Here is a 20,946-nt window from a genome sequence, read left to right as displayed (position 1 = left end):
ATTCTGTAAATTCCACCTTTTCCAGATAAACCACTTCAGTTGGGAAATCCTAAGGTAGGATATGGGGAAATCTGGATTTAGAATATTTTTTTGTCATCTGCTTGACCACAATAAAGTCAATGCTTAATAGATAGAGCAATAATTACCCTTATACAGTTTAATAAAACAAATTTAAAATCCAGAAATAAAGATAATTCATTGAATCAAGACTACTAAATAGGGACCTATTCAAGTACACCTTTTAGGGTGTGCTTGACTGGATTGTATTTTTAAATGTTGTGTAGGAATTTTTGTAAACGATAAATGCTGGCATGGACATAATACTTGTAAGTAAGTTAAATTTTATAATGAAAATCTGTAATAGATAAAACTAATTAAAAGTCTGTGTTTTTTTTTACAAAAATCTAGGCTTTACTTGCACAAAATCCCTATTTTCTATTCATCTACATCACAGGTATTTGGGGCATGGACCCTCCTTATTTTGCCCCATTTAAAAAAGAACTTTTTTTTCCCATATTTACAATTTTCTACAATGTAAAGACATATAACCTGATAACAAGTCTCAACAATCCATTATTAGTCGATTACAATACCTTTTTTTATTATCAACACAAAAACCATGGCAGTATAATCAGTTCGTTGATTGTGGCCATTATCTGGCAGAAGAAGCAGAAGCAGAAACCCCAAGTGAAAATGTAAAAATGGCTTGTCACTTTTATTCTGTATGTATATATCTGTTCTTTGAAATTTTTTTAATACATTGTTGGCGAGCCATTCTTGTGTCTTATTAATTTTTACATGTACTTGGGACTTTTTAAATGTTCAAAACTGTTCTATTTGCTTAAAAGTAACCTGGAGAAATTTCTAAACACCATTCTTTTAAGGTCAAAAGCCTTGTGACCTTAGGGTGAACCTCCTACTGGAGCCCCGGTGTATGAATGCATGTACATATCTTTCCAGGGAGGTTGATCTTACATTCGAGTCGGTTGGGGTAATTCCGTACACTTTCGGTCCTAAATGAAAGTCATTTGGTTCCCTGTTTGATAAACAAGCGAAATGTAATATGTATTTTATTTACCTGCCTGTACGAAATTACCCGGATCGACTATAATCTTTATCATGTTTATAGATTAATCATTTATGCTAATTCTTTTTTTTTTTCATTAATAAAAAAGTTCTGCAGATGATTAAGTATAATTTTATAACTTATATTTATTTCCAACAAACTAAGAATGTTTAAAATTTTAAAAATTCACAGAATCTATTGATAACAAAATTTTAACTTCGCACATTATTTGTTAAAGGGAGTCCCCCCCCCCCCCCCCCCCCCGACAGTATATACTCAGTTCATCATTATGGTAGGATCACATGTCCTGTGCATGCTGTGTTTATAGTTTAATAGATTTATTATGTCTTGTCTATCTGAAGTTTGGATAAACTGCCTACTGGGAAAAACATTATTACATGATTACATTCCAAATTACTACTATTAGTCAATTATGTGTGAAAAATTTCAATTTCATGAGTTTTAATCCCCCAGTGCATGATGTGAAACATCATAAGAATTTGTAGATATAAATGAAGAGATATGAAAATTTTATCCTCAATACTGTGTCAGTCACTTAACAACAATAAAACATTAATTTAAAGTAATAAATATTCCTAAAGAAATGAACATTGAGAAGTTCTCATTCTGACACACATTTCAATGATCAATTAAATCATCTTTTATTAGAGAGCTAACCATTTGTTTTTATAGGTGGGCTAGGATGAAAAATTTTGTCCTGCATTCTTTTTGATGATTAAGGCATCATGATAGATAATATTTAAACTCTTTTCTTACTTGAAAAAAGCACCTGGTTCCCTACAGAGCACCAGGGTGCAAAATTTCAGGGGGAGGGTGCAGAGCCTCTATATTTACTGCTCTCCTGGATACTGATTTGTAAACACGTAAAAATAAGGCGGCTAATGCCCTCATGTATCATCAACAAAGAAAGTGACAAATGAATAATTTTATTTCCTTTTTGCAATTTCTCATTGATGTGATGTAAATTTTCTGTTAGAAAGTCACACGATTCTGTATCTATACTAGTATGACAGTTTGCCTAAGTTTCACAAGACTGTTTTATCTTATTTTTGCAGAATTTTTTTTTTTCTAGGTGTACAACTGTGCAAGTATTGAACATCGCAGCTTGAAATGCAATGTGACCTAAAAGACAGCATAATAATGGACAGATGTAAGTATTTGGTAATATAATAATAGTTAAAGATATGGGGAATGTATGAAATTGTTTGAAAAAGTCCACATATAATACACTCCTTGAAAGTAAATTTTTATCTTTTTTACTGTTCTGCTAAATGAGGGTTTGGATGACTGAGGGGGTCCTTTATGTCTTTATTCTTTAAATATTAGACCGTTTTCCTCTCTATTCAATATTTATTTTGCCCATTAATTATATTCTCTCTATTCACTATATTTGTGTGCCCCATTATTCAATATTCTGTATTATTTTTGCAATTGTTTCTCTTTTCTTTATTTGTTTGCCCTTTATTCTGCACTTTTTTGTCAATTATTCTCTATTCTGTGAACCCCATCCATACTCTCCATTATGATATATATATTCCACTATTCATTCCAATGAAAAGATAAAAAAAGTTTTATGTTGTCCATATTCTAAATTGTTCTCTGATAATACTATTAGTTACATAGTGTGCTAGAGACCTAATACGGTATATATGGGGTCAGTAAATACCATATTGGGATTCGCTCATATATACCGTATTACGTCACTAGCACGCTATGTAACGAATTCATCTTACCGCGACTATCTTAACACATGCTTAACATGTGGTATTTAGACTAGTGACCTATCAAAGTGAGCAAGTCTTCAATACCGTTAGCATTAAGAAACTACTTCACGTAACACCACTGCTAACCGTGTATTGAAATGAGCTCCGCTTACTAACCTAATATGGAATATACATGGTCTCCACGTGGTTGCTTTTAACCAATCATATTCCTAGAAATGTATAGGAGATAAGATAAATATATATACCAGCATATAAAATTTGATTTCTCAATCACAAGAAATATCTTTTATGGTTTTGAGCTATATAATTATATATATGGAAATTTGGTAAAATAGATATAAAAAAAATGAAAGAAATGGATGGTAAGTACATTTGTATATATGATACAGAAACAAAACAACACAACACAAATATAAACAAAAGACTTCTATGTAAACATAATTTAAATTATGATCTTTCAATAGTATTTTAAACTTTAAGTGTATAACTCTATATGCCCCCCCCCCCCCCGCAATTAAAAGTTGGGGGGGCATATTATTTTACCCCTGTCTGTTCCATTATGGGTATATAGTTACTTTTGGCCTTTGGCTGTTTTCTGCTCTTTGGTCGGGTTGTTGTCTCTGTGTTATGTTATGTGTGAAAAATTTCAATTTCATGGGTTTTAATCCCCCAGTGCATGATGTGAAACATCATAAGAATTTGTAGATATAAATGAAGAGATATGAAAATTTTATCCTCAGTACTGTGTCAGTCACTTAACAACAATAAAACATTAATTTAAGGTTATAAATATTCCTAAAGAAATGAACATTGAGAAGTTCTCATTCTGACACACATTTCAATGATCAATTAAATCATCTTTTATTAGGGAGCTAACCATTTGTTTTTATGGATGGGCTAGGATGAAAAATTTTGTCCTGCATTCTTTTTGATGATTAAGGCATCATGATAGATAATATTTAAACTCTTTTCTTACTTGAAAAAAGCACCTGGTTTCCTACAGAGCACCAGGGTGCAAAATTTCAGGGGGAGGGTGCAGAGCCTCTATATTTACTGCTCTCCTGGATACTGATTTGTAAACACGTAAAAATAAGGCGGCTTATGCCCTCATGTATCATCAACAAAGAAAGTGACAAATGAATAATTTTATTTCCTTTTTGCAATTTCTCATTGATGTGATGTAAATTTTCTGTTAGAAAGTCACACGATTCTGTATCTATACTAGTATGACAGTTTGCCTAAGTTTCACAAGACTGTTTTATCTTATTTTTGCAGAAATTTTTTTTTTTCTAGGTGTACAACTGTGCAAGTATTGAACATCGCAGCTTGAAATGCAATGTGACCTAAAAGACAACATAATAATGGACAGATGTAAGTATTTGGTAATATAATAATAGTTAAAGATATGGGGAATGTATGAAATTGTTTGAAAAAGTCCACATATAATACACTCCTTGAAAGTAAATTTTTATCTTTTTTACTGTTCTGCTAAATGAGGGTTTGGATGACTGAGGGGGTCCTTTATGTCTTTATTCTTTAAATATTAGACCGTTTTCCTCTCTATTCAATATTTATTTTGCCCATTAATTATATTCTCTCTATTCACTATATTTGTGTGCCCCATTATTCAATATTCTGTATTATTTTTGCAATTGTTTCTCTATTCTTTATTTGTTTGCCCTTTATTCTGCACTTTTTTGTCAATTATTCTCTATTCTGTGAACCCCATCCATACTCTCCATTATGATATATATATATTCCACTATTCATTCCAATGAAAAGATAAAAAAAAGTTTTATGTTGTCCATATTCTAAATTGTTCTCTGATAATACTATTAGTTACATAGTGTGCTAGAGACCTAATACGGTATGTATGGGGTCAGTAAATACCATATGGGGATTCACTCATATATACCATATTACGTCACTAGCACACTATGTAACGAATTTATCTTACCGCGACTATCTTAACACATGCTTAACATGTGGTATTTAGACTAGTGACCTATCAAAGTGAGCAAGTCTTCAATACCGTTAGCATTAAGAAACTACTTCACGTAACACCACTGCTAACCGTGTATTGAAATAAGCTCCGCTTACTAACCTAATATGGAATATACATGGTCTCCACGTGGTTGCTTTTAACCAATCATATTCCTAGAAATGTATAGGAGATAAGATAAATATATATCATGATATACCAGCATATAAAATTTGATTTCTCAATCACAAGAAATATCTTTTATGGTTTTGATCTATATATATATATGGAAATTTGGTAAAATAGATATAAAAAAATTGAAAGAAATGGATGGTAAGTACATTTGTATATATGACACAGAAACAAAACAACACAACACAAATATAAACAAAAGACTTCTATGTAAACATAATTTAAATTATGATCTTTCAATAGTATTTTAAACTTTAAGTGTATAACTCTATATGCCCTCCCCCCCCGCAATTAAAAGTTGGGGGGGGGGCATATTATTTTACCCCTGTCTGTCCCATTATGGGTATATAGTTACTCCAGATAACTTCTCCTACAGTTTGAATGCTAGGAAGTTTTCACTTTGCTGGCGGTTTGTACATATATTGAAGATGTGCATACACATGATACATATGTGGTCAGGGTTTTGATTTTTATTGATATTTGCTCTTTTGCGAGATAGTTGAACTTTGTCATTTTTGGAGTATCTACTTGCATAAGAGGTGCAAAGCTTTTCAGGATCCCTCCTACAGTTTGAAAATGAAATGGCACCTACATCAAAAACTTCATTTTAATGAGAAATAATTCAAATTTGAAGCATACAAGTAGTGAAATAATCTTTCCCTTTTAAGTTTTCATTTGTATGACATCGTGTTTTGCCATGATGTAAAATTGCTAAATCATTCATGAAATTTCACGGAATTTTATTTAAATCTTAATTTTATACATTTTAGAAGCTTTTTAATGCATTATTTCTTTTTCGTTAAATATGCATTGAATAGAAACAAATTTTATGTATTTGTTTTTCAATCTCAATTTGCTGAAAATCCCGGGATCCCTGCATGCATGTGTATCGCGCATGAATAGATCACAGTGAATGTTACGAAAGTCGTTTCGGAAACATGGTTTATCAAGTGTAAACCAAGGAAAAAAATCTAATTCACCAATCCAATTCAAGTATTTATAGATATGCAAATCATATAATAATTATTGCCCTTTGAAGACAATTTTACACAATTTGTTCATCATGTTTGCTTACATTTAAAAATCTTCTGCTCTGAAACTACTGGGCCGAATACTTTTAAACTTTACCTGAATGTTCCTTAAGGTATCTAGTTTATAAATTGTATTCGAAGTTTTGATCCATCAACAAACATGGCTGCCATGGCTAAAAATAGAACATAAGGGTCAAATGCAGTTTTTGGCTTATATCTCAAAAAACTAAAGCATTTAGAGCGAATCTGACATGGGGTAAAAATGTTCAATAGGTGAAATCTATCAACCCTGAAATTTTCAGCCGAACCGAACAACCCATTGTTAGGTTGCTGCCACTAAATTGGTAATTTAAAGGAAATTTTGCTGTTTTTAGTGATTATCTTGAATATTATTGAAGATAAAGATAAAAAAAGGTTCAGCGAAGTAAGATCTACAAAAAAGTTTATGTGACCAAAATTGTCAATTGACCTCTTTTAAGGAGTTATCGCCCTTTCAAGACAATTTTTCACACTTTGTTCATCTAGTTTGCTTGCCTTACTTTAAAAAATCTTCTGCATTGAAACTGCTGAATTTTTTTTAGCCAAACTAGGGCTGAATGAGTTTCAGAGTATTTAGTATAAATTTTGTATTTTATTTCCTTGCACGTCAAGGAACATAGCCACTATGGCTATAATGGAACATAGGGGTAAAATGCATTTTTTTTGCTTTTCAAGAAAATATGACAGATACAAAGAACATTTAAATGGCATTTTTAAGCCACTCATTAATAAATATTGAAAAGCAAAAATAATCATTGATGAAAGATTTTCAGCAAAATGTTACAGGTGAGCGATTAGGGCTCTTGAGAGCCTCTTGTTTTAAGATATAAATGGGAGAGCTATCTTTTTAAAGTTTGAAATGTTTTAGAGATAATTTATTGTAATATTGTCTGTCTGTTCGTCCCCTCTTACGCTCTTTATACGTGTACTTGGATTTCAGGATTTTATATGCAGAATAGCTTTGACAGGCTCAGCTAATTCTAAATGGTCTGAAATTTTTTAGAGTAATTTTGACCACTTAACACCTAGATAAATATAAGATGAGGAGATGTGGTATGATTGCCAAGTGAAGTAGAATTAACTTAAGGACACCACATGTTGTCATTGTATAGCCTTCCACAATGCAGAGCAAAATATAGACTGATTTATTACAAAACAATAAAAGAAAAACAAATTTGACAGACATAAACCAACAGCAACCATTGAGTTACAGACATCTGACTTTGAACAGGCACATATATAACATGGTTTTACTCTTTGTTGAAGGCCTTCAGTGACCTTTAATTTCTGTGTCATTTGGTCTCTTGTGGAGAGTTGTCTCATTGGCAATCATACCACATCTTCTTTTTTTTGTACATGTACATATATATAGAATTAAGCAGGGTTAAGCAGATACAGTTCAGTTTACACCACTATAGAATTACTTTTCCACAGTTGTGAATAGTAAGTTAAACTCAGATCTTTAAAATATTATGAAATTTTATGATTGAAAGATAGCAAAATTCCTATTTTTCCACAAATAGTTTAAAATTTGAATATTTTGCAACATATTTCTTTTAATAGGAAATACTGTGCACCATGGCTTCCAATCGGTCATTTATTCCGGACTTGAAAATATTTCCTTGAAAAATGTCCAGCTGTCATCAGAAAATTTTGGAAGCCCTGGTCTGTCAGAAACAATTCACCTGAACTTGACCTCATTATATGGATCAGTATTCAAGGTTAGAGTTGCGTGATTTAGTCATTTTTGTCGAGTCTTCGACTTTAGTCGAAAAAGTGAGACATAGCGATCCTATATTCCGTCGGCGTCGTCGTCGTCGGCGGCGTCCACAAATATTCACTCTGTGGTTAAAGTTTTTGAAATTTTAATAACTTTCTTATACTATCCTGGATTTCTACCAAACTTTGACAGAAGCTTGTTTATGATCATACGATAGTATCCAGAAGTAAATTTTGTAAAAATAAAATTCCATTTTTTCCGTATTTAACTTATAAATGGACTTAGTTTTTCTGCCGGGAAATATTACATTCACTCTGTGGTTAAAGTTTTTAAAATTTTAATAACTTTCTTAAACTATCCTGGGTTTGTACCAAACTTGGACAGAAGCTTGTTTATGATCATTAGATAGTATCTAGAAGTAAATTTTGTAAAAAAATAAATCCATTTTTTCCTTATTTTACTTTTAAATGGACTTAGATTTTCTGCTGGGAAACAACACATTCACTCTGTGGTTAAAGTTTTTAAAATTTTAATAACTTTCTTATACTATTTTGGATTTGTACCAAACTTGGACAGAAGCTTGTTTATGATCAAAAGCTAGTATCTAGAAGGAAATTTTGTAAAAAAATAAATCCATTTTTTTCGTATTTTACTTTTAAATGGACTTAGATTTTCTGCCAGGAAACAACATATTCACTCTGTGGTTAAAAGTTTTTAAAATTTTAATAACTTTCTTATACTATTTTGGATTTGTACCAAACTTGGACAGAAGCTTGTTTATGATCAAATGCTAGTATCTAGAAGGAAATTTTGTTTTTTTTGCAGTTAACATTACATTCAGTCTACAGTTAAAGTTTTTAAACATTTATTAGATTCATAAACTATCCTGGATTTTTACCAAACTTGGGCATAAGCTTCCTACAATCAAAAGATAGTATCAAGAGGAATATTTTTATTGATTTACTTCCTCATTTTTGTTGAGCCTGCGATTAACAGAAAAAGTAGGCGAGACACTGGGTTCCGCGGAACCCTTACGAATTTTTAGTCAAGTCTGCCACTTCTGTTGAAGAAAGCCAGACACATAGATAGTCTGGCAGGTTTTATTGTTGAGCCTGCGACTTTTGTCGCAGAAAGCTCGACATAGGGATAGTAATCCGGCGGCGGCGGCGTTAGCTAACTTCTTAAAAGCTTTATATTTTAGAAGGTGGAAGGTCTGGATGCTTCATACTTTGTATATGGATGCCTCATGTTACGAAGTTTCCGTCAGTCACATGTCCAATGTCCTTGACCTCATTTTCATGGTTCAGTGACTACTTGAAAAAAAAGTTAAGATTTTTTGTAATGTTAAATTCTCTCTTATTATAAGTAATAGGATAACTATATTTGGTATGTGCGTACCTTGCAAGGTCCTCATGCCCGTCAGACATTTTCACTTGACCTCGACCTCATTTCATTAATCAGTGAACAAGGTTAAGTTTTGGTGGTCAAGTCCATATCTCAGATACTATAAGCAATAGGTCTAGTATATTCGGTGTATGGAAGGACTGTAAGGTGTACATGTCCAACTGTCAGGTGCCATCTGACCTTGACCTCATTTTCATGGTTCAGTGGTTATAGTTAAGTTTTTGTGTTTTGGTCTGTTTTTCTTATACTGTATGCAATAGGTCTACTATATTTGGTGTATGGAATGATTGTAAGGTGTACATGTCTAGCTGGCAGGTGTCATCTGACCTTGACCTCATTTTCATGGTTCAGTGGTCAAAGTTAAGTTTTTGAGTTTTGGTCTTTTTTTCTAATACTGCATGCAATAGGTCTACTATATTTGGTGTATGGAATGATTGTAAGGTGTACATGTCTAGCTGGCAGGTGTCATCTGACCTTGACCTCATTTTCATGGATCAGTGGTCAATGCTTAGTTCTTTAGGTTAAATCTGTTTCTTAGAAACTATAGCAATAGGTCAACTATATTTGGTGAATTAAATGATTGTAAGGTGTACATGTATTTCTTATTATTGGTTAATCTGATCTTGGCCTCATTTTCTTGGATCATGTTAAGTTCATATGAAACTTGTAGTAAAGCTTTATGTTTAGGACTATCAACATAAAATCAATGGTTAATACAGAAGGCAAGACATTTCAGCGTGTGCACTCTTTTTCAGATATTATAAGTGGTGTATGAAATGATTGTAAGGGGTGCATCTCAGTTTGGCAGGTTTCATCCTTGACCTCTTTTTCATGGTTCAGTATTCAATGCTAATGTTTTGTGTCTTTGTCAGTTTTTCAAATACTATAAGCAGTACCTTAACTATATTTGGTGTATGGAATGGTTGTAAGGCTTACATGACTGTCTGGTAGGTATCATCTGATTTTGACCTCTCCTTCATGGTTAATTGGTCAATTGTTCAGTTTTTTGTTTTGGTCTGTTTTTAAAATACTTAAAGCAGTAGGTCAACTATATTTGATGTATAGAATGATTGTAAGGTGTACATATAAAAAAGAGGATGTGGTATGATTGCCAATGAGTCAACTCTTCACAAGAGATCAAATGACACAGAAATTAACAGCTATAGGTCACAGAAAAGCCTTCAACAATGAGCAAAGCCCATACCGCATAGTCAGATATAAAAGGCCCCGAAATCACAAATGTAAATCAATTCAAACGAGAAAACAAAGGCCTAATTAATGTACAAAAAAAATGAACGAACAACAAACGACAACCACTGAATTACTGGTTCCTGACTTGGGACAGGCACATACATACAGAATGTGGCAGGGTTAAACATGTTAGCGGGATTCTAGCCCTCATAAATTCATATATTTTAGAAATTCTCAAGAAAATCTGCTATATTATAGAAATGTTATTAACATCAACAATATTAAATGTTGTACTTAACTATATTTGATTTATGCTTTTACATTAATATTTTAATTCCCTTATTGCTATAAAATTTATTATATGTTTTTTCTCATGGCAGCTCTAATATAAAAATGTATTTTTCTTTGAAGTTCATTATCTTCTTCATTTCTAAACACTTGTTATACACCTCTTTTTCTATAGCCATTATTATTACAGCTGGTCAGTGGTCATAAACCTATGAAAATGAGTAAAGAGCACTACCCACATGTTCTTATCCTGTGTATTTGATGAATAATTTTAAAACTAATTTTCATCAAAACTCATTAAGGTAGCACTACAGTCTAACAATGATTTTTTGAAGATATTTTTTTTATCACATAATTTTGAATTAAGTATTATTCTGCACAGTTTGTAAAAATCCCAAAGTCATTATCATATCACAACAGGGAGTAAATTGATAATGAACTTATGTAAATAAAAGCACATGGTAATCAATCTAAATATATGATGCATTTGGGAGGGGCTAATATGTCAATGATCTGTTGATACCAGTGTCCAGCTGCAAATCCCTGACCACAAGATAAATATTGTGGTCTTATCTCATTGTATTGCAACAAAAGTAATTTATATAACATGTTTATAATCAGAGAAAAAGAAAAAGATATGAAAAGGAAAAAATCTACCCTGCATTTTCAATCCCATAAAACTCACAAATCATGTGGGAGTGTCTTTTTTTAAAGAAGTGGATGGTCTTGGATCTTTTTATGAACATGTCTTTTGATGCACAATTTTAATGTTCTAGCTAATTTCAGTAATAGTATATTTCTTTTTAAAATACAAATGAAAATTATTCTTTATAGTGAGAATAATTATGTTAAATATTGATTATATGCAGCTGGTCAATCCTGTTATTCTCTTATCTTAGACTGTCTGGACAGAGGCGAAGCTTTGTCTATATTTAATTACTACATCACAGATCTTGGTCAAAACTCCCGCCAAATGCCAAGTTAGTATTGCACAGTGCCACACATAATGCAAAATTTACAGCATTAGAGCATCAAAGAGACAAAGTGTGTGGTTCTATTGATAAAGTAATGGTGTCAGAACACTCCTGGGGTGTTCCCAGTGGAATTTTTGTATTTATGTTGCATTTATAGGGGTTCTAAGGGGGAAATTCCGTTTTTAGGTCATTTCTCAGAACAATTTTTCATGAGATTTGTTCTGAAAAAATGAAAATATAAACTTTATGGGTACCCCCTTTGGCTTGACTTTGATATATGTGATTAAAGTGAGTATTTTCTACAATACCGTGTCCCAGTTTTTGGATAATTTGTTTCTAAACGAATTTATAGGTCTCCAAAGATGAAAGGTGAAATGAGGTTTGGCGCCCAGCAGTTAAATCAATATATCTTCTTACTGGAGGCATATATCAAAAATCTGAGACACGAATTTGCAGCTTGTATATGGTTGATTAAAGGGATGAAAACAAATTTTTACTACCATTTGACCTGAATGTGCCATTTCCATCCAAGTTGGGAGACCACTTTTTTGGCAATTAATGAGCTATATTTTGAGATTTTTCATACCAAAAAAAAAATTAATCTATAGATTAAGAAAGAGTAATATTTCAGCTTTAAAATGAGTTAAAGATTTTTAAAATCCATCGAGTAGTTTTGGAGAAATTAATCTTTAAAGACTGTTGGTTGGAGTCAGAAAATTCTGACTGTAAGTGCTACCTTAACAGGGCAAGATATGGAAATTTATTTTTCTTCTGTGGTTTTAGAATATTAAGTAACAAAATGAAATTGATATTTTGATAAACATGTTGTTGTCTTTGTATTAATTGTGCTCTCATAAACCATCAGATAAGTATGTACTGTACTGCAATAAAAAAAACATGAATCAATATCAGGGAACTTGAAGTAATTGAAAACCAATACCGTATATATAGTTGGCTATAAAAGGGCCGGACATGTACAAACTTAGGGTTCTGAAGAAATATTTGATTGCCTATAACTGCCTACATCCACTTCATTTTAACTCTGACGGATAGTTGCCTCTGGCTGTCATTAGTCTGTAGGTTTGGTTTCAATTACTTCAAGTTCCCTGAAATCAATGGATATTGATTCATGTTTTTTTTATTGCACTGCCGTACAGTACATACTAATCTGATGGTACTAGTTCAAAACCCAAACTGCACTCTAACTTTACTTTGCCTCAACCAAGTGTTATGAAACTTATACACAATGCTTATTAACACCAAACACTGATCAAGTTTGGGTGTCGTCTCTTTCACCATTCTCATATTATTTTACTTTATTAATAAAAAAAAATGATAAATTTGAGATATTTTTACAAGCAGGGACATCTGTGTTTCATTGACACATTCTTGTTTTATTTATTACATATTTTAGTGTATTAAAAGTAATTATACTGCTTCCACTTTTCAAAATTCTAACAAAGCTCTACCTCTTTGGATAAATAAATGATACTAGTCAAGAACTCAACAGATATTTTTTTTCAGGTTCTCTGGTCGTTCGTAATTGTTGGCCACACACATGGAGATATTGATCCTGCTTTCAGGTAATATCAGAAAAATTTAGAACAAAGGATGCTGAAACTGTGCAGTCACTGTTCAGGATTATTCCAGATGTTTCAAAAGTGAAATTATAATACAATATATGTTACTGGTTAATTCCTATGATTAGTAATTTTAAACAACACACAGAAACTTTGCATTATTGTTTTACAAGAGAGACACCAAAAGATGCAGTCAACATTTATCATTTTTATCAAAATACACCCAGGACAAACCATGGATACACTTAGCTTGAAATATGGTGATTTCTTACCAAAATTGCCTGGACGTAAAAGAAATGAAGAACCTAAATTCATGACAACAATCAGGAGATACGCAGAAGAACTAGTATAAATGGTTAAAGATGAAAGAATGCAGAATAAGGTACTGTCATATTCAGTCTTAATAAGAGTCCTGCTGCTTTATATATATATATATGCATTTTTTTATGCCCCATCGTAGCGGAGGGGGCATTAAGTTTTACCCTTGTACGTCTGTACGTAATTTGATATAAGAAGATGTGGTATGAGTGCCAATGAGACAACTCTCCATCACAATTTGTAAAAAAAAAACATTATAGGTCAAAGTACAGTCTTTAACACGGAGCCTTGGCTCACACCGAACAGTTAGCTATAAGGCCCCAAAAATGACTAGTGTTACCATTCAAACGGGAAAACCAAAGGTCTAATCTATATAAAAAATGAGAAACGAGAAACACTTATGAACCACATCAACAAACCACAACTACTGATCATCAGGTTCCTGACTGAGGACGGGTGCAAACAAATGCAGCGGGTTTAAACGTTTTAATAGGTACCAACCTTCACCCTTACCCGAAACAATAGTGTAACATCACAACATAGAAAGACACAGTATAAATGGAAAACAGAAATATTTTTTACAAAATAAATAATTTTGTTGTTCATAGTACGAGAAACAGAAGTAAAAATTTAAAGTCATACTAAACACTTATCAAAGCAGCTGGTATATATCAAAAATAGAGAAACATTGAATAACAAAAAACATTACGATTGTAACAACAGGTTACGTATACTGAAAGCTAGTTAAAAGCCAAAATTAATCAATTAATAATAAAAAAATCATGCATCAGAGACTAAAATCAACTAAAACACATCCCAGGGATTTAGTATTTAATATCATGGACAGTCAAAGAAGACATGACTTGTGCAATGCCAAAAATAAAAGTATCGACAGGCTGTAGGATAGTTATGTTAACCTCTATATAGAAAAAATTAACGTGGATTTGTATTTATACATCCCACTTAAAAAAAATACAAATTTAGTTATGTTTTAATTTGCTGATGACAAAATCGTTATTTGTGCTAATGTAAACTATAATCAAAGATCTAATTACAACATTTGTAAGATAACCTTTACAAATAAGTTTGTTTAAAGGTTTGATGAGTTTACATGGATCACACAGTGATTTCCGTGCTTTTAGTACAATATTACTGTAAAATTTAGGATGTGAAATACCGTTTTTTATAAGTTTTCTACAGGTACAGCCAAATTTACTAATCAAATCTTTGTATCTATGAAAGAATTTAGTAAAAGTTTTAAGTTATTTATGGTAACGAAATCCCTGACTTAATAATTTACCAGACGAGTGTAAGTCTGTACGTCCCATTAATTGGTTTCTGTTCTCTAACTTTAGTTTGCCTCAACCAAATGTTATGAAACTTATACATTGCTTATTACCACAAACCACAAATCAAGTTTGAATTTTGGTAGCGTCACTTTTACCATTCTAGATCTAGAGTTATGCCTCTTTACAAATGGAAAAATTGCTGATTTTTTTGTGTCCGTTCTCTTACTTTAGTTTGCCTGAACCAAATATTATGAAACTTATACACAATGCTTATTACCACAAAACAAAGATCAAGTTTGAATGTTGGTGGCCTCACTTTTACTGTTCAAGAGTTATGCTCCTTTACAAATAGAAAAATTGCCAAATTTTTATATGCCAGTTTACGGGACGTATTATGGTATACCGTTGTCCGTCCATCCATCTGTCGTGAACATGTCTGACAATCAAAAACGATTGAACCAATTTACATGAAACTTTGGTGAATAAGTTATATCTGTTGACGTGCGCTCCCTTTCGTTTTTTATAAATTTTAGACTTTAAGTTTCCAAGTTTTGGGGTTTTTTTTCATTAAAAAGGGGGGAATTTCCAGTTTTCGGACAATAACTCAAAAAAAATTCACCAATTTGCAAGAAACTTTGGTGATTTGTTTATATCTATTGCCATGATCTCCCTTTCGATTTTTATAAATTCAAGATTTTACGTTTCCGAGTTATGGAGTTTTATTCATTAAAAAAGGGTGAATTTCCAGTTTTCAGACAATGACTCTAAATGCTTTCTGCAGTTTTCATGAAACTTTAGTGAATTGTTTATATCTATTGACTTAAGCTCCCTTTTGATTTTTATCAATTTTAGGTTTTAAGTTTTGGAGTTATGTGATTTTATTCATAAAAAGGGGGGATTTTCCTGTTTTCTTGAACAATGCTTTGAGCAGTTATCATGAAACTTTGGTTACTGGTTGTATCTATTAAGATAACCTCCCTTTAGTTTTTCATGAATTTCTGATATGACATTAAGAAGTTATTGAACTTTATTCTTTGAAAAAGTGATGGGCATATATCATGCACTCATGGTGCAGCTGTTTATTCATTTTAGTTCACTATAAACTTAAGTTTGCTTAATCAAATGCTCAAAAACTTAGACACAATGCATATTACCACAAAACTCAGATCAAGTACTCATTTGGGTACTGTGTGTCACTTTTACCATTCTTGATTTATAACCCTTTAAAATGTTATATGCAAGTTGGGGCATCATCTGTGTCCCATGGACACATTCCCCATTTATTTTATTCGCAGAATTTTGAAAGGAATAAATAATACATGATTTTCACATAGATAAAACATATTGTTACAAGAATTTATACCTGTTAAGTACAGATGGAATGCAACTCAACAAAAGAAAAAATAAATAAACAGCATAGATGCAGTTTTGACCTATACTTGTATAAAAACAAGGAGATGGTACATGATTGCCAATGAGACAACTATCCACCAAAGTTTGAATAAAGTGGATGTAAGCAGTTATAGGTAACTGCACAGCCTTCTACAATGAGAAAAACCCATACTGTATATATAATCGGCTATAAAAGGCCCCGAGAAATCTAACGGCCTAATTCATAACAAAACAAGTAGCGAAAATCAAATATATAACATACATATAAAACCAACGACTTCCATGGAAGTATTGGCTCCTGACTTGGGACAGGCACATAAAGAATGTGGCAGGTTAAACAAGTTTTTGAGTGCTCAACCCTACCCTAACCTTCCGGGACAGTTGGTGTTACAGCACAACTTAAGAACAAACTATAAAAATCAGTTGAAAAGGTTTCATCATATTTTTATAGGTCAACTGTCTTGAAATGATTAACAAGTGATTGTAGAATTTAATAAACATCTCAATTGTCAATTGAAAAGCCAAAAACAAACAAACATCTACTATCAACATCAAATTCCCTAAAAACAAAAGCTTTAAGATACAACTTTAGATGACAGGAAAAGTCTTGACTTTGGATAGGCACATGGACTTGCAGTAGTTTCTGAAAACTCAATATTGCTCCCCTTTTAAATATTGATCAGTATTTGTAAAATGAAAAAAAGTTACATAGAAGAATGCAGGTTGCCAGTAACATTCAATTGGAGAAAGGGAAAAGCTTACTCAACTCTACACTGAAATAATTTTGAAAACTATTAATGGCTATACTATCTTTATTGTAAAAAAATGTTGGAAAAGTTATGTACCTTATGATCATGTTGATTGTGTAAAACGTCACACAAGGCAATCAAAATGTGCAGAGGGGGAAATGAAGTTTTGTTATAAATGTCAAGTGTGATAGTCTCAACCTATCAACATGATCAAAATTGTTGACCTCACTATTAATATTTACATTTAGCATGTACAGTGGAATAGAATGTTTTTGTTATCTTTTATTAAATGTTATTTTACTTTGCTCTTATAGGCAGGATTGAAAGGAAGAAAGAACTAGTCATCAGTAAAGAAACAGATCAATTTATATAACATGAAATAATTCCATCTGAATATAACAAACATTGCACATGTTATGAAGATTTGTTCACATGTCTTCTCTGATTTGTAGTTATATATTTGTAATATTATATAGTACATGTATTTTATTTTAGAACAGTATTTTTTTTTTGCTGTGGAGAACATCAAAGAAATTTAGAAAAATATAATTAAAGATAGTTTCTTCCATTTTTTCTGTGACAAAAAAATTGTGCAAATTAGGAAAATGAAATGAGGCTATATTATTAAATATTTGAGTTTTAGTTTTTTTTTTACATCCTATTTTAAAATTTCATTGGCATTTGAAGTAATGAGTTGAAACCAGTATTTATCAATCATTTTTTTTTTCAAGATGTACAAACAGTACAGTAGGTTAAGTCTTTGGTGTACATTAGTTTACTATGATGTTAAGGTCAAATAAACTTGAAACTTTGTACTTTAAATACAAGTGTTCATTATGAAGTCATTTTTTTAAAATAATTACAAACAAGTTACTGAACATGGAAATGTGATTGTGGGAGCAGGGTATAATGTGTTATGGACACACATCTCAATTCCATAGAGCACCGCCCTCCTCACCGGCCTCTCAGTAACCTAATGGTATATTGACTTTGAAAATTTCCTTAGTTTACACTGTAAGGTTTGTGATAAGTTCAGTTTAAGGAGAACCATTAATAGTATGTTGGGGATATTTTATTTGCAGTTGAATAAGCTTTTGGACAACGCATGTGCTTGGGGATTTTTTTTACCTTGAACCCTCAATCATGGTCTAATAACTAAGAATCTTTTGCCAAGTTTACATGTTAAAGTTTATGCTTAGGCCAGTTTAAAATCGACCTTTTATCAGAGGCGGATTTAGAGGGGGCCTGGGCACCCCCCCCCCCCCCCTCTTTTGTGGTACAAATTTGGTTGATTATATATAGGGAATCACTGAAGCATGACAAAATAGATGCAGTAGAGAGCAACCTTTATATTTCTTAGAAAATACTTTTTTCGGAACTGTAATGAAAAGTATGCTTATAAACAAAATTCCTATTTTTTTTCAGTTAAACACATATTTTTTATGAATCATAATATTTCAAAAAATGTTTGAAACAAATTAACATAAAAACTTTCTAAATTTATCAAAATTCTGTATTGTAAAATCTTATCGATTTTGTTTTTAGGGATTTTTCCCAATATGTTTAAGAAATCTGTAGCATAATTTTTGCTTGCAGATTTTATTTCGGGATTTTTCCCGAAATGGGTAACAAAAGTCTATGCAACAAGTGTGTGCTTGATAATAGATTTATATTTTCGGGATTTTTCCCGAAATGTGAAAAGAAATTATTAGTCATGAGTTCTAGCATATACTTTGGGTTTTCGGGATAAATCCCGAAATATTTGAAGACATCTGTGTTATACATTTTGCACTTAGTTTATTTTTGTCGGGATTTTTCCCGAAATGTGTTTCAGATCTATTTCTCAAAATGCTTTGCCAACATATGTGTTATAAATAATAATGTTGAAAATGATTTCGGGACATTTCCCGAATAAAAAGTTGTCACATACATCTTTACCACAAATATTTTGAAACTTTAATATATTTTGGGAAATTTCCCGAAAATTAAATGTAAGTTTTATCAATTATATGAATAAAAACATGGAATATTGTAAAAATTGTGTGTTTCTTTATGAAATCTGCATTCATTTATGGTAAACATTGAAAAATATTATAAAAAGGAATAAAATGGATTTTACTCTTTTAAAATAGAGTCAGTTATATGCGTTTCATATTGAAATACATATAAAAATCAAGTTTAAAAAGAACAATATTTACATACATACATATGTGCTTATCAATCTTTAAATCAATTGTGCACTTAGTACAAGGTAATGAAGTCAATGTTGACCAGATCAATAAAAATTGGATTTCTCCATTAGATACATTTAACAGTTTGCTTGATAATGATTGTTTGAAAAAAGCAGTTTGGTGCCAATTAAACGCTTTATATGTTACAGTTTCTTTCCTTTTTAATCCTGTGTTAGTATCACTTGCCAAAAACAGAAAATTTGAATAAAGTAGACAACATTCTGAACAGTATATACAAGTAATGAGAAAAGATAAAGTGAAAAGAATTTTGTACAGTTTCATTTTTTTTTTTCTTTTTTGTTATGATAAAAATAATATTCAACTAAATCTAAGTCATTAAGTATTAATTTCAATTATACTTCAGAAATTAGATTTTGTTGTTTTTGATCTTTTACTTGTGTTATTACTGGCACCGTCATGTAGCTTCTCTGTAGGAGTCACTGGAGTTTTCTCTAAACCGCTGATTGTCGATGGTTTGACTGGAGTATCTTGATGTTGGTTTTTGCGTAGAGACTGATTTGGACCTGAAATGAAACTGGTGATTTGTGATTGACCACGGGAATTTCTGTTGGTAGCTACGCTTGATGTATGTGAGGGTTTGTTCGATTCCCTGCGAGCTGGTTTTATTTTCGGTCTGACTGCCGGAGGTAAATCATTTTGTTGTGTACTTATAGGGTTTGAGTTCATGTTCTCGGTCAAGATTGATTGTGATTTTAGTGAATCATCGTGAATGTCTGTAGTTGAAACAGAATCATTTGCTGCATGTGCTACATTCGCTGTTAGTTGCGTAGCATCCAGGTTCTCACTATTGTTTGTTTGCCATTGTATGTCATAATCGCCAGGCTCATTAAGATCTTCATGATGTATGCTCGAAGCGCCTTCTTGATCCTGCTCAGTAAATATTTCACTAGTGCATTCATTTTGCCTGTGCCCTGATTCACCATAGTTTCTGCACTTCCAATCATTTTGACAATCTTTGGTTTTGTGTTCCATGCACTTGTTGCATTTAAAGTTATCATTTTGTTGACCTCTGTAAATAACAGACGCTCTGTATTTTCTAATTAGAACAGACTTTGGAATAGCAGAGATCAATGGAACTTCACAGCAGACTATTCTGTCTCTGGTCTGACAGTTAGTTATCGTAAAGTGCTTCAAAATTACACAATTATACGTTTCTAAGGCTCTCAAAGTTTGTTCATCATCAGCCGAGAGGCGTACATCTTTAATACGAATTTTCACATCTGTTGAATTTTCTTGTATGCGAACTCTACGATTTCTAGAGTATATTGAGAATATATGCCTCGAAGCTCAAGACCATCTGAGGGTAGACATTCTTTATCTTTTTCTGTATCGAGCTAAATTCTCCATAGACCTTGTATTCTCTTTTTTGCCCCATGACTGATCTATCTGGCACGACTGCACCTACAGCTTGGTACATTTCAGTAATAGTTAAAAAATAAACTTTTAGTAACTGGTTTGGGGAGATGACTAAACACATCTGGTTCTTCTACAAACACTGGCTTTACTGAGGACAAAGAGTCAGATTTTTCAGATTTAGGTCCTCATTTAAATGCCTCGGCATACGACGCCATATTGGATTCTTCTTGTATGTCTGATTTGTTCATGTTAACCAAGATAACTTTATAGTTTCAAGATTGCAAATGCAATTTTACAAGTGAAAAGTCATCAATGTGTGTACTCTTTCCGATTTCAATACTCTCCTTTCAATATTCAAAGAGAAATATTACCAAAAAAC

General features: G+C 32.0%; 1 long non-coding RNA gene across 1 annotated transcript; it reads left to right on the top strand.

Moving 5' to 3' along the window:
* Positions 1 to 13: 13 nt before the first annotated feature.
* On the top strand, positions 14 to 17,774 carry LOC127702502 (uncharacterized). The gene is made up of 4 exons (XR_007982453.1): positions 14 to 54; positions 4,105 to 4,182; positions 13,156 to 13,593; positions 17,274 to 17,774. It is a non-coding gene; the product is annotated as an uncharacterized LOC127702502 (long non-coding RNA).
* Positions 17,775 to 20,946: the final 3,172 nt, after the last annotated feature.

This window comes from Mytilus californianus, unplaced genomic scaffold (genome assembly GCF_021869535.1).
Source record: "Mytilus californianus isolate M0D057914Y unplaced genomic scaffold, xbMytCali1.0.p SCAF_5, whole genome shotgun sequence".
Lineage (NCBI taxonomy): Eukaryota > Metazoa > Mollusca > Bivalvia > Mytilida > Mytilidae > Mytilus > Mytilus californianus.
Note: the sequence above shows the minus strand (reverse complement) of the source record. Positions and strands in the feature narration are given on the sequence as shown.